This window comes from Euprymna scolopes, chromosome 10 (genome assembly GCF_053919585.1).
Source record: "Euprymna scolopes isolate OS-2025 chromosome 10, ASM5391958v1, whole genome shotgun sequence".
Taxonomy (NCBI): Eukaryota; Metazoa; Mollusca; class Cephalopoda; order Sepiida; family Sepiolidae; genus Euprymna; species Euprymna scolopes.
The window spans coordinates 38,517,992-38,534,165 of NC_136491.1; positions in this window are offsets into that span (position 1 = coordinate 38,517,992).

Consider the following 16,174-nt stretch of genomic DNA (forward strand, 5'->3'; position numbering starts at 1 on the left):
AGTAGTAAAAGAAGAAGAAGAAGAGTAAAAGAAGAAGAAGAAGAAGAAGAAGAAAAAAAAGAAGAAAAAAAAAGAAAAAGAAGAAATCAACAAGAAATAGACAATTACAAGACCCTGATTGAAGGATGTAAATGGCAGAAAACGAAATGGATTCAGCAAATGATAAAACAAAACAAAACACAAAAAAAAAACTTTACGAAAATTATTGGTCTTTGTTCTCAACAATAGACTTTAATTGCATCTACTGAGCAAGCGAATTATCTTAGCTTAAATATGCACCGAACTGATCTCCGTCTGAGCGAATTAAATGCAGTCATTTCTTTACAGACGCAGAATAGAACAAGTTTATCATTTCAATAGACATGCCAGAACGTTCTTCATGTTATTGACAGTATTTTATACTTATTGAAAAGTCGTTCAGAATTTGACTTATAAATTATATGAATAAAAGCTGTCGGGTTACCAAGAGTATACACCCGCCTTTCATTTTGATCAAGATCAATTCCATTTGATATATACGGACTCTTATTACAGTTATTAGTTGTGGTCTGAGGAAACTCCACACGTTTTACATAATTATAAATAGGTAGTAATACATTATATGGAATCACATTTAGCTGTTAAACGTCTCTATGCATGACTAGCGGAGTAAAATACGCTTAAATATGATATTTTAATTTGACCAGATTTCGTATATACTATTATAGAGTCGTGATTTAAAAAGTATTTGGGAACCAACAGCTAGAATCGAAATCGAAGCTGTATCATTCAAGCTGGGGTACGTGACACGCATATGGACTGATGAAAAAATAAAAATTACAAATAAACTAAGATGAATGTACAAAATGTATAGCGATTTTTTTAAATTTTGATCTAGTTTGTCCCCTTAAAAATATTTTAATCGGCTAAAGACCCATAAAAGAACGGTCCGTAAAAAGTCTAATCATTTTGAGGTCCCTAGCGCCGCTTTGCGACTTTTAGTTTCGGGGGGGGGGAGATAGAGTCTGAAAATAGTGAGACAGACAGAGAGACAGACAGACATAGCGCCTTTTATATATTAGATAATCTATAATATAAATCTCACCTGTCTGTTTAAATGTATGTATGTATGTATGTCTCGCAAAAACTTTCGCCAGAGGCGACGGATTTTCACGAGATTGTTTAGAAGCTCAACCATTCGGACGACAAAAAATCGAAAAATTGTCCAAAAAAATGAATTCCTTCACCTTCAACTGGGTACTTTTCAACAGGGAGGTTTCGCCTTTTTCGCCGAAATTTTCGAAAGTTACCGCCTCTTTTGGATTGTCTAGCTTTAATTTAAACCTATGCTACTTCCAGTTTTGCGATGGCCGCAACAGCTAACGCGTCACTTTTTTTTTTTGGTGGGGGGGGTTCACTTTATTTTCCTCCTTCGCATACGGATTCGAGCCTTCCTACCTACTACCACTTCTTTTCTTTTTTTTTTTTTGCGCTCGCAATTTTCCTATTTTTATGCTCAACCCACACCCTTACACACACCCCCACTTCCTTTTCTGCGTTTGCGTAACGGGTTCGAGCCTGCCTGATTAGTAGACCTTATTTTTTTTTTGTTCAACACACCCCTCCAAACACCCGAGCTAATATGATTATAAACAGGTAAACACTCATTATATGGAATTACATTATGTTGCTAAAATTCTTTTTGGCACTTCATACTGGTATAAACTATTCCCTGACAAAGATGCATGAAACAAAAATGAACAATATAGGAAACAGAAATATCTCTCTCCCTCTCTCTCTCTCTCTCTCTATATATATATATATATATATATATATATATAGAGAGAGAGAGAGAGAGAGAGAGAGAGAGAGAGAGGGGTACATATATATATATATATATATATATATAGAGAGAGAGAGAGAGAGGTAGAACGATAAAATGTTCACCATAGAAAAAGCGACATGATTCCATTTCCGTTTGGTGAAAACTGTTTTTTTTTTACTATTCACTATAGCGAGTTTTGTATGAATCCCAAGAGCGAGAGGGGCCTTCTATCATATCTGAAAGTGACACACTGTTCAACGAGCGAGATCGGAGAGGCGCTGCTGTACAACGCATGCTCTCTACCGATCTAAGTTTTGACAACAGGGCAATTGGTAGCACCCTCAAAATGAAAATCCGGACAGTTTAATGCTTGAGGGCACAGCTCAATGAAGTTTCCGGTCAATATTATGGTATTTGGTCTAGTTTCAAGTGGGGGCTACATCAAGCCACCTCACACATTCGAAATCGGCTTGATAGTCAGCACCAACTGTATTTGGATATGCTGAAGAGTGTTATGACCCCCTGGTGCAATCAGATGGCCGCTGGCAGACTTTGGCTGTGGCAGCAAGTCTGGGCACCGGCTCACAAGTCCAAAGAGCTTCTAGAAGGAGTGCTACGACTTTGTACCCTCCATTTATTGGCCCCCTCCTTTACGACTTGAACCCGCTGGACTACTGTGTTTGTTTATACGTCGAGAACAACACCAACATGACCTCTCACAACACCAAAGCTTGCCTGATCGCCGCAATCCGCCGAGTATTGGACACGTATCGAGGTGGTGATTGAGACTGAAGGCGGCTACATTTAATAGATGTCAGCTCTACTCCATAATTAAGTTACCTGAATTTATTTTTTTTTCAATAAAAGTTTGAAAATAAAGCTGTATTGTTGCTTTCTTTAGGGCGACAAATTGATCGTTACACTCTGTATCTGTGTATATATGTACTAAAAACCAAACAAAGATTCCATGAACAGAATTTGTTTCCCTAAACACACTCTCCGTGGAATAAGATATCTCAAGACGTCTTTCCAGCTGACTAAAACATATTCATCTTTAAGTATAAAAAACAAATACACGGTTAGCCGTTATACTTAATGTTCTTCTCGTTCCGCCTATGACTACTACACAGTGAGACATGATGGAGTATGTAAGTACCCCCGCTTGACCATCTGTAAAAAATTAAACATCCAGTGCAGCAAGAAGTCCTGGGAACATACAGCTGAAAGAACAGCTGGAAATGATATATACCATATTTTACGACCATGTAATGCCTACAAATGCTGCTGTCAAACCTGACATAGTTATATGGAATAAGTCAAAGAGAGTAGCAACTTTGGTTGAAGTGAGTGTCCCTAATGATGGCGGTCTGAATAGAGCTGAAAAGGAGAAACAGACCAAATATCAAGATCTCATGTATGATATGAAAAGAAACTGGAATCTTAGGGAGATATTAATCATACCAGTTATTATAGGTGTCACAAGGCTTATGAAGAAGAGCCTGAAGTCCTTTCTAACTAATATTCCTAGTGAACCAAGTGCAAAAGAGATGCAGACTATTGCACTTAAGGGAATAGCGAGGATACTAAAAAGAGCTCTCGGTTGGTTTGAATAACAAGCAGGGTAATATTGAAAGCTGGTTTGGCTGCTCCATACCCAGCATTACAATCTTCAAAGAAAGAAAATGAAAAAAAAGCATCCATTGTAGTTGTGACAATCTTTTATTTACTTGACTGACCGTCAGGGACTTGATAAGCAGCAACACACCAGGAAAATAAAGGATTTGATTCAGTAAATTTAATCCACTTTAGGAAAAATTGAAAAAAAAAAAAAAGGTAAAATAGTTAAAACTACTCACTTGTAATATAAAAGTGGAATATTTTATTAAAACAGGATAAGAGTTAAAGGTATGATTAGAAATATTGTATAGCAAATATGTACTGGACACCTTGAAACATAAAAAGAGACCCCCAACGAATAGATTTACGATATTTGTAAACGAATAAAGCGTCTAAAGTCAAAATCAAAAATATTATTAAGGACTGGGAGAGAAGAAGAAGAAGAAGAAGAAGAAGAAGAAGAAGAAGAAGAAGAAGAAGAAGAAGAAGTAAAAGAAGAAGAAAAAGAAGAAGAGCAGGATGAGGATGAAGAGGAGGAGGAGGAGAAGATCGGGGTTATAAAATGTAGAACATGTTTATTGTTGTTCTTATAAAATCTTTTTCGCGCTCAATCTGAGAGCACATTTAAAATCCAATCGTTTTCAAATTAAATAAATGACAGTTTTTTTGTGTGCGTGTGTGCGTGTGTGTGTGTTTTTTTTTAGCAATTCAGACAATTAATATTTTATGATAGTTGAGACAGAAAGAATAATTTACAACGTAAATCTTCAGAATTCGAAAGGAATTCTGAAGCCTTAAAACTGATTTTAAAAATTCGCAAATCTTCATTTATCAAAAGATTTAAAATTTTATACGTTTTTTTTTTCTTCAAACAACAAAGTGACGAAATCTTTTCGTTATGAATCAATTTATGAGTTAAAAATATGATTTCTACCCAAACTTAAATACAATTTAAGAATTTTATATAGTGAATAATTTATATGCATATATATATATATATATATATATATATATATATATATATATATATAGTCATCCACATGCAGTACCGTTTCGCAGCTCACCAGTGCGGCTAGACAAGTAACTACCTCACGCCAGGATCGAAACCCGATCACCCAAACGACAATCGGAGTTTCTAACCGTTTCGCTATATGGTTCAGATATATATATATATATATATATATATATATATATATATATATATATATATATATATATGTATATACATATATATGTATATATGTATATATATATACACATATATATACACATATATATATATATACATATATATTCAATATTTTGCATTAGTTGCAATTACGAATTACAAATGGAGAATATTTTGCAATTACTATTTAGCAATAATTATTATTTTGCAATATTTTGCAGTTGGATAAAATCTTTTTATGCAGTATTTTGCAATTTTTTAAATCAAATAAATATTCCATATTTTGCAAAAAATGTTTTGCAATTTTTGTAATCAGATAAATAACTCTGTTAGTTATAATTTTAAGGGTGAATATACGAGGAAGTAAAAAAACAACAGTATCCGTTTTCTTGAGAAACCATACTTGAGCGTTTTTAACTAAATACGGAATGGTTACCAAAATGGCCTACGAAAATATTATAGGACTCTGATAATTTTAAAGGCCTTTATAGATTTACATCAGTGAAGAAGATTTCCTGTGATTGTCGCCTTATTCACTAGCCTTATAACGACACGAGTCACCTTCTCATTGCTTAACTCGATAAAGAAGGGGATTTAACGTCTGTTTAGACTAATAAGATGAAATAGATAATGATGAAGCTTCGTGTACAAACATCAGAACGTATTCGACAGGTTATCCGCATTCCCAATCAAATCGCATAACGACTCTGTTCAAACATTTCTATACAGTCTTCCCATGAATCTTCAATGATATTCAGGGAGCTCAAATGAATGGAAGATTCTAATCGGGAAAGGGACCTACTAAAGAAGCCTAAGACACTTCCTAAAGGGTATTCGATTAAAATGATTGATAAGGAGCAGCTTATTCTCCGCTTGTGAGACTGAAGATTCGATGAATGGCGTATTTCTCTGTCTTTAGAAGATTCGTATGTTACTGATGGGTTCCGTTGTTAGTCAAATTTCAACTTCATTACATTAAGCTGCTAAAATTCTTTTTTTGGCATTTTATATTAGTTTAAACTATTCCCTGGCACAGATACATGAGACAGAGAATGAGATTGCTGACCGAAAAGAAACAGATGTACAAGATTAAATGGTGTTTTCTGTTTGTATGCAATTTCCAGATAAAGACATAAAAACATTGAGAGATAGAACGTAATAAAGTTAACGCAAGAATGAGAAGAAAGAAATGAGAGAGGGATATAAAACATAACTTCTATGAAGGTTGGTTGGTTGGTTGTTTTTGTTTTACGGCATATCAACCCTTTTCGGGTTATTTAATGCCGAATCCAAAGATTTTGAAGAAAATTTTTTTTAATAGAATATATTTGCTGTTTTCACGTCGGCTTCTATTTAACCCATAGTTGGGAACCTAACAGGTACTACCACTCCGGGTCAGAGTGGACCTGGGAGCAATGGTAATTAAGGGGTGGCTCCACACTCCCCAAAGCCCACAAGCTGGGGCCTCACCACTGGATATAGTTTAAGGTCATATCCAGGACCCCCCATTGAGGCACTTTTACCCTCTGCAGGGGGGCAGTCGACGTATTCTAATGACAGGGCCTTCTATGAAGGTATTTTGAAAGAAAAAATAGAAAGAAATGACTGTTATGTAAGATTACGATGTATTTTAAATATATAAAGTTTAGAGGTGAAACTTCAATGGTCAAAGTTAAGAAAAAGAAGAAAAACCAAGAAGTTATAGGACATGCAATATGGTTTCCGTTCTGCAAGATCTACAGCGGATGTTCTTACGGTTATTTCTCATAAGATTAGCGAAACTCTCGACGGAGGCTTCCTTTCTAGGGCAATTGCTCTTGACTTATCTAAGACCTTTGATAGGGTGCGGTATAAAGGTCTACTTCACAAGATTTCCAGCTATGGTATAGCTGGAAATGTCTTTTCAATTATTAAATCATTTCTCTCTGATAGGTTCATAAGAGTAGTGGTTGATATGTAGAAATCAGAAGCTCGTAGTATTGATGCTGGAGTCCCTAAGAGGTCCGTCCTGGGTCCAACTCTGTATTAACGATCTCTCAAATCACATCATTAAATCATTCGTAGACATTTTTGCTGACGACAATACCGTCTATGGAAGCACATCAAAGGCCGTAAACGACCAAGTTCTCACAGAAGAAAGGTTGCGAGCCTGACTCTGTTTTATTGTTATTTTCATGTCAAGTGCTCGTCTGAGCTCCAATCAGTGGTTCTCCCTCGCCAAACATTCACGAGAAACACTCGTTTGGCTGTAAACACTATAAATTATTTTCCCCACTCTTTATCTGTGTTAAAACCTAAACGTAGATTCCATCTTTCTAAGAACTGCACACATGTGGAACTCTCTTCCGTTTACCTGCTTTCCAGCTGACTACAATATGGGCGTCTTCAAGTCCAATGTAAACAAGTTCTTGATGAGTCGTTCCCTTAAGTAATCCAATTTCCCAAATTTACACTTCTAACGATTACTATGATATTATTCTTTTTACCACTGAACACTTTTTAACCTTATCCTCAAGTGGCCTCTTGGCCTTGATAAGTGATGATTTCTTTGTAAAAAAAAAATTCTGGACAAGGCTTTCTTTCTTTCTCTCTCTTTACTGGCGAGACTTGAATAAGTAAGATTTTTTGCGTGCTGTCCTCATATAAGGACTACACGTGTCGGGTGTCTGAGATAGTTCAACAGGCTATCTATCGATCTATCTTATTTCATTTCTCTCTAACCCCTCACTATTAAGCATATGACCTCTCTGTTTCTGTCCTTTAAAATAAACTTTTTTGTAAACTCAATGAGTGTCGGCATAAATTTATCAAAAGACGAAAAATGATCCTCGGTTTACAACGACGATGGTGATGATGGCGGCGATGTCGACGACGTGAATGACAACCAGGTGTATAAAAGATACTTACACCCGTTGATAAGGCATAATATTACATAAAATCACATCACAAAGGTATACAATATGTTATTCTTTAGATATGATATTGTATGTTTTATTACTGTTCCGAATAACATGCTAAATAGAACACAGTCAATGTAATAATTGTCGCCACTTAAGATATCAAAATATACAGATTAACCATTAACTAATATTGTTAGATTATGTTCAGACAATGTCAGGTTTTCGGAAAAATAACGGGAGTTCTACTTATTAACCTGTGGCATCAATCCTGGTAGAATTGTGTGAGTCATGGGGAAACCGGCGCAAAAGAGGCGCCAATCAGACGCGTGTGTACGCTTTCTTTTTCCGTCATCAACTGCCACCTCATCATTTCTAATTTTTCTGACTCTGTCACTTGCCACAAGCTACGAGTTCATTAATAAAATAAACGATATTGTTTGATAAATCGAAATTGTTATTATTTATTGAAAACATAGCATATTTCAGCAAGCATATGTATGAAGTACGAAGACAAATGGACAGTTCGGAGCGTATACAGTCGCATGCACAAAAAACACGCCAAGTAAAAAGTCTACATACATTTCCTACGCTGGCTCATAATACAATAATACTGTTGATGCTATCTCATTGAGAAAAATCCGAATGAACATATAAATGTATCGGATACTTCAGCTTTTTTAGAATTTTAAACATCTGTAAGAAAGCAACGAAATATATATTTTGTATGTTTATTTTTGTTTTAATCAGCCTCATAATTTTAATATGAATTCTTATGAAAAACTTCTGATTTACTTATTAAAAAGAATTTTGTCGACCATCATTTAATTAAAAATAACTTAAAGAAATATCACTCAACTCGCTTGCTTTTTTCAAAGGGAGTCACCACTTATTAAGTCCCGAGGGCCACTCAAGGATAAGGGTTATTGAGTGTACAGTAATCACTAGGAAAATGCCGTAGTAATCGTTAGTAATCGAAATTTGGTGAATTGGATTACTTAAGGGGACAGTTCATCAAGAACTTGTTTACGTTGGACTTGAAGACGCCCGTATTGTAGTGAGCTGGAAAGCAGGGAAACAGAAAAGCGTCCCACGGGCGTGCAGTTTTAAGACAGAAGCTTTGTTCATGATCTACGTTTAGGTTTAGGCACAGATAAAGAGTGTGGGGGGAATATTGATAGTGGTTTCAGCTAAACGAGTGTATTTTCTGAAAGTTTAGCAAAGGGGACACTAGATTGAAGCTCAGACGATTATTTGCTATGAAAATAACGATAAAGCAGAGACAGGCTCGCAACGTCTCTTCTGTGAGAAAGAGGTTGTAGGGAAGAGAAAAGGGCATTTTTGTCCAGGCAGAATAAGCTACTTCTAGTAGTTCCTGTCCAGATGTGGCAAAAGTACTCCATCGTTGGACGTACGTGGCTCTTATAAAGGAAGAGAATTGCATCAGCAGTGAGATATCTACTGGAGAGGTCGAAGGATCCCACCATTTTTCCAGCGACCTTGGTAACGGATTTGATGTACGTGTTCCATTTCAGATCAGGAGTAAAGGTCAGACCCAGAAGCTTGTCAAAACATGGAGCTTCCCGAAGACGAGATCCATTCATTTCCATTGATGGCAGACGAGAATCAGAGCATGATAGAAGTTTGGTTTTAGATGTATTAAAATTTACCCGCCATATCTATGCCAATTGTATCGTGTGATCAAGATCAAAGGAGGGAGAATCAGATAGAACTTTGTCCTTTACGGCCTTTGAAGTGTTGCCATGGATGGTAGTGTCATAAGCATAAATGCCCACGAATGATCTTAGGATGTAATTTGGGAGATCATTGAAGTAGATCAGTAAGAGAGTTGGGCCCAGGATGGACCCCTACGGGACTCCAGCATTATTATTGCGAGCTTTTGCTTTCTAACCATCAACCACTGCTCTTATGAGCCTATCAGATTTTTAAGGGTGCTGGGAAGCTTCTTAAACAGCTTTGTAAGTATGGGAGCTAGTTCTGGTTGAAGTTTTTTCAGCACTATAAACGGAATGCCGTCAGGGCCAGTTGCTTTACTGGAATCAAGGTTTTTTATTAACTTGGCAACGTCACGCACAGATATTTGCATGCCACATAGCGTGTTTTCAGATACAGGAGTAAATACGAGGGACTGGCGGCCTTGATCGTATTGGGTAGAATTGGCTGCAAAGTTCTTAGCAAAGCAATGGAAAAAGTGATTTCTGTGCGCAATGGTAACAGCACATTCTGGAGAGAACCATGGCTGGCTGTTAGGTTTTAGCTAGAACCTTTAAAGGATATAAAGTGGTATATATCTACAATAAATCCTTCTATCAGGTCTGATACTATAGCGGACACATTCTTTTTAAACATAGATCGAAGAGGTAGATCTGATATAAATGTACGAAAGTTATCCCAGTCAGCCATAGAGAATCGATATACTATATGCTGGAGAGGTATGTTGGAGGACATATTACATTGTGTTTTTATCTTTACGGAGACAACCGAGTGGTCTGAAGATACCAGTGGAGACCGAATGGAAGGCGAACATAGAGCAAGTTGTGAGAAAAAGATCTAGGCGATTTGCATATTGACCATCAGTGTCAGGCACATGGGTTGATTCGTGAACAATCTGAGTAAGGTCATAAGCAATGGAGAAATCGTTACAGAACCTTCCTTCATAATCTGTTTTGTTGGGGTATGCTAACCATTCCACATTGTGAACATTGAAGTTTCCACAGATGTGAATGTTAGCCGATGCTGAGCAGACAGGATGTGATCAATTTTCTCAGATATGCTCTTAAAGATAATAACTCCATTGTTGTGGGCGATCGAGGGCAAATATAAACGCTGTAGTGTGAACAAGTGCAACCCGGAAGTACTTATAGGGTAATTTAGGGTCTTCTCTGGGGATATTCCTCCCACACAGAAAGCCATCATTAATGTGGGCACATATTCCATGCCCATGATGATCTTGTGAGGTCAGATTTAGAATATCCTTTAATTACGAACTAATTTAGGAAAATAGTCAGCGCTAATACCTAATGTTGCCACGTTGAAACATATTGGCGGACTGAATGTTTACGCACATATTTCTTAACATACATCGAATATCATAACTTGCTATATTTTTCCTGAAAGTTGGCATTATGTTGGTTTTAGTGAAGCATAAAATATATGGAAATCAAATGCGAAGTAAGATCCATAGCTTAATCGGGGAATAATTCTCTTAGCTTAAACAAAGAAGCTTGCTTCCGGTTTTAAACGCAACTGTTGTCAGCTATTAGTAATTAAAATTAAATTAAATATAAATTAAATTTAAAATTATTTCATAAAATCAACTTTCTAAATAGAAAATCTGAAACGATTCTATTACAACAAATAATTAATAACACCAAGATAATTATTGAAATAGATTTTTTAATGTAATACGCAAATAAGGGTACTCATTGAATGTAGATTTCTTTTGAATAAATATTATATATAAGAATAATGCTAGATTAAAAGTTTATATTGGTCCCCCGATTTATCAGAGAGGGGCCTTTGTTTGCAGTGGCGTCCGTGCGTCCGTGTGTCCGGACAATTGCCAGATAACCGTCTATTAGTTTTTCCTGAAATTTTGTCACAAATTGTATTTTATCACATATATGTGCACAGTAAATAAAAATGCGAAAATGGTTGTTGCGTCCCCAGAGACTCAACAGAAGGCAAAAAAGATCAAAAATGCCCCAAAATAGCCCAAAATGACACGTTTTAATCCATAACTTTTGATCCATCCATTAGATTTTTCTGAAACTTGGCCAAAATGTGGAGCCCATTGTTCTTAATATAAATCCAGTATGGGTGACCCTGGCAAAATTCTGGTTCGCGTGCCTGGCGACTTTCAGTGCTAAAAATGCCCCTTTTTGTGGCTCTTTTTTTATATTTCTCAACAAAAACTTGATATGTCTGACTATATAGTGGTTTCCACGGTGGTCAACTCAAATATACATGTGTTACGGCCTGAAACTTCACCGTTATCAATTTACATTGAGCTTCGGCGTCCCAGAGGCTCAAAAGATGTCAAAAATGCCTCAAAATGGCCAAAAAATGACACTATTTGCCTCATAGCGTTCGAGTAGTTTCTTAGAAAACGTCTAGAGTAAATACAGTATTGGGATGACATTTGTTTTTTTTATCCTTAACTTCGCATCGAACTAATGCCATACTTCTTAGTTTGCTTCACTTTATTATAAAAAAGATGCATACGATATTTCAGCTAGATCGAACCAGTTGTTCTCAAGAAAAGTGGAACGATCGTACAAACATGCAGACTAAGAGAAATATAATATAGATGTTTATTTCTAAATGAAATGTAAACACTTCATCCGTGTAGGTGTTTGATGTAATTATTTAAATCTGAGATCAGAAATCGAACTCTTGCTACAGCTTTTTAAGTATGTTAAAAAATTATTACACAGAAATATCAACAAATCTTGTATTTATTTCATATTCACAATAAATAAAAAAAAACAAATAAAACATATATAATTATATGAAATAAGATAATTAATGTTGACATAATGAGACACTATCATATAATGTGATTTTCGTTTTGGCAAAATTCGATATCTTTAATTATACAGCATGGTTTTCCCTCTCTTCCAGCAAAGATCTCTTTGATAGCCGCTAACAAGAAATTACGAGAGTAGACAGTTTTTTTTTCGTATTTTCTATATAAGACACGTATATGAATTGCTAACGGCCATTTGCAGAATTAACTCTGTCATTGGAAGCCAGATAATATCTGTAATTATCTTATTAATTTCTCAGTTAAACTTTATTCATACAGAGCAATGTTGTTTTATTATTCGATTATCATATTAAATAATTATGAGAAAAAAAAATATATCTATATATTTGTGTGTATGATTGTCTATCAATTGGAGCAATAGTTACGGTATCTAAGCCGTGATTTCAACTAAATTTTCAGGAAGTAATAAACTTAACTTTGAAAAGACCTTCATCCTTCTCCAGACGTTGAATAACAGTCCATTCTGTCTTGTGTTACTGCATCAGGCTGTTTTAAGATCTTGTCTTCCTAACCTATTAAATGCACAAAATATGTTTTAGTTTTGTTTTTTTGTTTGTTTGTTTTTTTGTTTGTTTTTTTTTTTGTCTTTCCCTTAGAAAAACTTAAGTTTTGCAAAAACCAAAACTAAAAACCAATAATAATCTCCCCCATAAAACAACCAAACCAAGCCAAACCAAGCCAAACCACGAATAAATATATGATGATATAGAGATTTGGTTGGTTGTTTTGCGGCATATCAACCCTTTTAGGTTATTTAATGCTAAATCCAGTGATTTTGAAGAAACAAATTTTAATAGAATATATTTGTTTTTTCAAGTCGGTTTCTATTTAACCCATAGTTGGGACCCTTACAGGTACTACCACTCCGGGTCAGAGTGGACATGGGAGCAATGGCAATTAAAGGGTGGTTCCAGACTCCCCAACGCCCGCAAGCTGGGGCCTCATCATCGGATATAGTTTAAGGTCCGATATAAAGAACTTGAAGCATGAAAACCTGTTAGCAAAATTCAGCATTAAATAACTCGAATATATACCTATTATACATATTTTGGTTTAAATTCAATAATAGAAGAATTAAACGAAATGAAAAATAAGCAATTCATAAGACTTTCAATTTTAAGATTCTTACCTGTCATTAGATTACCATATGTAGAATGGTCCTGGATATGACCTTAAACTATATCCGATGGTGAGGCCGCAGCTTGCGGGCTCTGGGGAGTGTGGAGCCACCCTTTAATTGCCATAGCTCCCAGGTCCACTCTGACCCGGAGTGGTAGTACCTGTTAGGGTCCCAACTATGGGTTAAATAGAAACTGACTTGCAAAAAACAAATATATCCTGTTGGGGAATTTTTATTCAAAATCACCGGATTCGGCATTAAATAACCTGGAAAGGGTTGATATGCCGTAAAACAAAAACAACCAACCAACCATATGTAGAAGACGATGGATCAACTTGATGCCTCCATTTTATTTAAATCACTATTCTAACCATATCGTAAAATAAATCTATACGCCTATAAATGTGTTTTATTTTGTGTGTGTTGATATTCATATTAAAAAACAAAAAAAACTTTTTTTTTCTATTTATTCGGTATACCCTAAAGCAAAGCAACTAAATCAAACAATTTATTTTCGACGACACCTCGTACATTTTTATGCACCATTGACATCCTAGAAAACGATCTTAATCGCCCGAGGAATCTTCTACCTTATGGTGTAATAAACATAATGCATTGATTTTACACCCTAGTCTTCTTTCTGCCAGTCTTTTTTTTTTTACCATTTCCATATATTTGCTGTATGGTTAAACAGTAGTTGAAATTTCGCTCACTAGCACTTGCCTCTGAAACAGGTTTTGTTCAAAAAGAAAGGAAGCCACTTTCCTAATGCGTAGTCAGAGAAAATACACGGGAAATTAGATTCGTAAGCAATTCCAAGCTTCAAGTATACACAATTTAAGGAGAGTGCGTTACGAGTAGTGCTCGGTTATAATGTAACAGCCGGTGACGCAGCAACGGCATGTTACTATGAAAATAACTACGCCGGTATGCGAGATGACATCGCAGCAGAGAACGGAAAGAAAAGCGAAGAAATAAGAAACCATATGGGCAGCGAGATCGACTTAGAAGCACTTGTGAGTACGAGAGAGACTTTTAAAACAAGATGCAATCCAGATTTTGAATATAAAAATGGTCGGACGACCGTGTGCCATGAGGCGAGCTGCAGGCATAACAGCGGCAAGAAGAGCTAAGATTTAAAAACTCTCGTGGCGGCGGCTGGACTTAAGTAGACATGTCGACGCGGGAAGAGAAAAAGCACGTGTTCGATACGGCAGAGTTTTGTTAACCACGTGACGAACGAAGATGCAGACGTAGTTTGGAAAGTACCACGTACAAATAACTTTCATTTCAACCAAAAAAGTTTATTAAAATTTCGTTTATCTGTTTCTTTGCGAGGCTTTCGTGTACAACGTCGGTCCGTGTAAAAAGATGTAAAGACCAGGTTACAATAGCGTCGAAACTAACAGACCACAATTCTACGATGTTCGCCGCTGGTACCGAGATTGGTTGATTATCACTATTCTGACCCATACAGATCGCCATCCGTTGTCTGAGTTCATTTGGAAAGTTGTGTTATACGGAAGGAACCGACTCAATCTATACTGGCACAACGACATCGATCGAAATTTCATGGGCGTCTCCACAACATCAGAGAAAGCAACGGTAACAGATCTACTTGACAAATCTTAAATTCGTGAGACATACTTGATGTCTCTGTTGTCCTAGTTCGTATCTCCATCAGATGAGATGCCTTCATGTCGATTGCACAGATTTTCCTGCTCAGTGACGTCACCTTTCCCACGACGGGAATCGAAATAAAGATATTTTTATCTCTGTTCATTTTTATACCTTACTGTTTTTCATTTTTCTGCCATTGCTATTATTTAGTTATGTATCTAAACAATAATGTTGATCACTAGCATCGGTCACTGGGAAAAATGAAACCATAATGTATTACATATCTCTTTAACTTGGAGAAATAAAAAGAAACAAAGCAATGAGCAATACTGTTGTTCGGTTATATTTTTTCTCTGTTCTGCTTCACTTTCGATTTTTCTTCCGTTTTATCGATTATAGATTCAGTTTCTAAAGGGCGTTTTGTGGGAATGTAGGTCAAAGTCGGTTATTTTTCTTATGATAAAGACAACAGTTCTAATATGATGGGTCGGTTATACTACATTTTAGGGAACATAGTTTTTTTTATATGAGGGATCACCACTTATCAAGGCCCTGAAGCTACTCGGGGATAAGGGTTATTGTGTGTACAATAATCAATGGGATAACATCGTAGTAATAGTTGGTATTGGAGATTTCATAAAGTGACTTACTTAAGGGAGCGATTAATCAGGAATTATTTTATGTTGGACTTGAAGACATTCAAGTTGTAGTAAGGTGGGAAACAAGGAAACGGAAGAGAGTTCCACCGGCATGCACTTCTCAGAAAGACGTTTTGTTCATGGCATCTACGTTTTGATTTAGGCACAGATAAAGAGTGGGGAAAATTATTGACAGTGGTTTTAGCTAGACGGATGTTTATCATGAAATATTGGCGAGGGGGACCAGAGATTGGAGCTCGGACGAGCTCTTGCCATGGAAATAAAGATAAAACAAAGACAGGCTCGCAACGTCTCTTTTGTGGGAAAGAGGCTACAGGGAAGAGAAAAGGACATCCCCCACTAAGCCACAAAGTCTATTTTGTACTTTGTCAAGGCAGGGTAGGCTGTTTTTAGAAGCTCCAGCCCAGATGTGGCAGCAGTACTCCATCTTTCGACGTACTTGGCTTTTATACAGATAAAGAATTGCATCAGTAGTGAGATATCTTCTGGAACGGTAGAAGGATCCCACCATTTTCCCAGCGGCCCGGGCAAAAGACTTGATATACGTGTTCCACTTCAGATCAGGAGTAAAAGTCAAACCCAGGAGCTTTTCAAAAAATGAAGCCTCCCCTAGATGAGAGCCATTCATTTCAATTGATGCCAGATGAGGAACAGAGCGTTGATGATGTAAAGATAGGAGCGTGGTTTAAGAGGCATTAAAAGTAACCAGCCACCTCTTC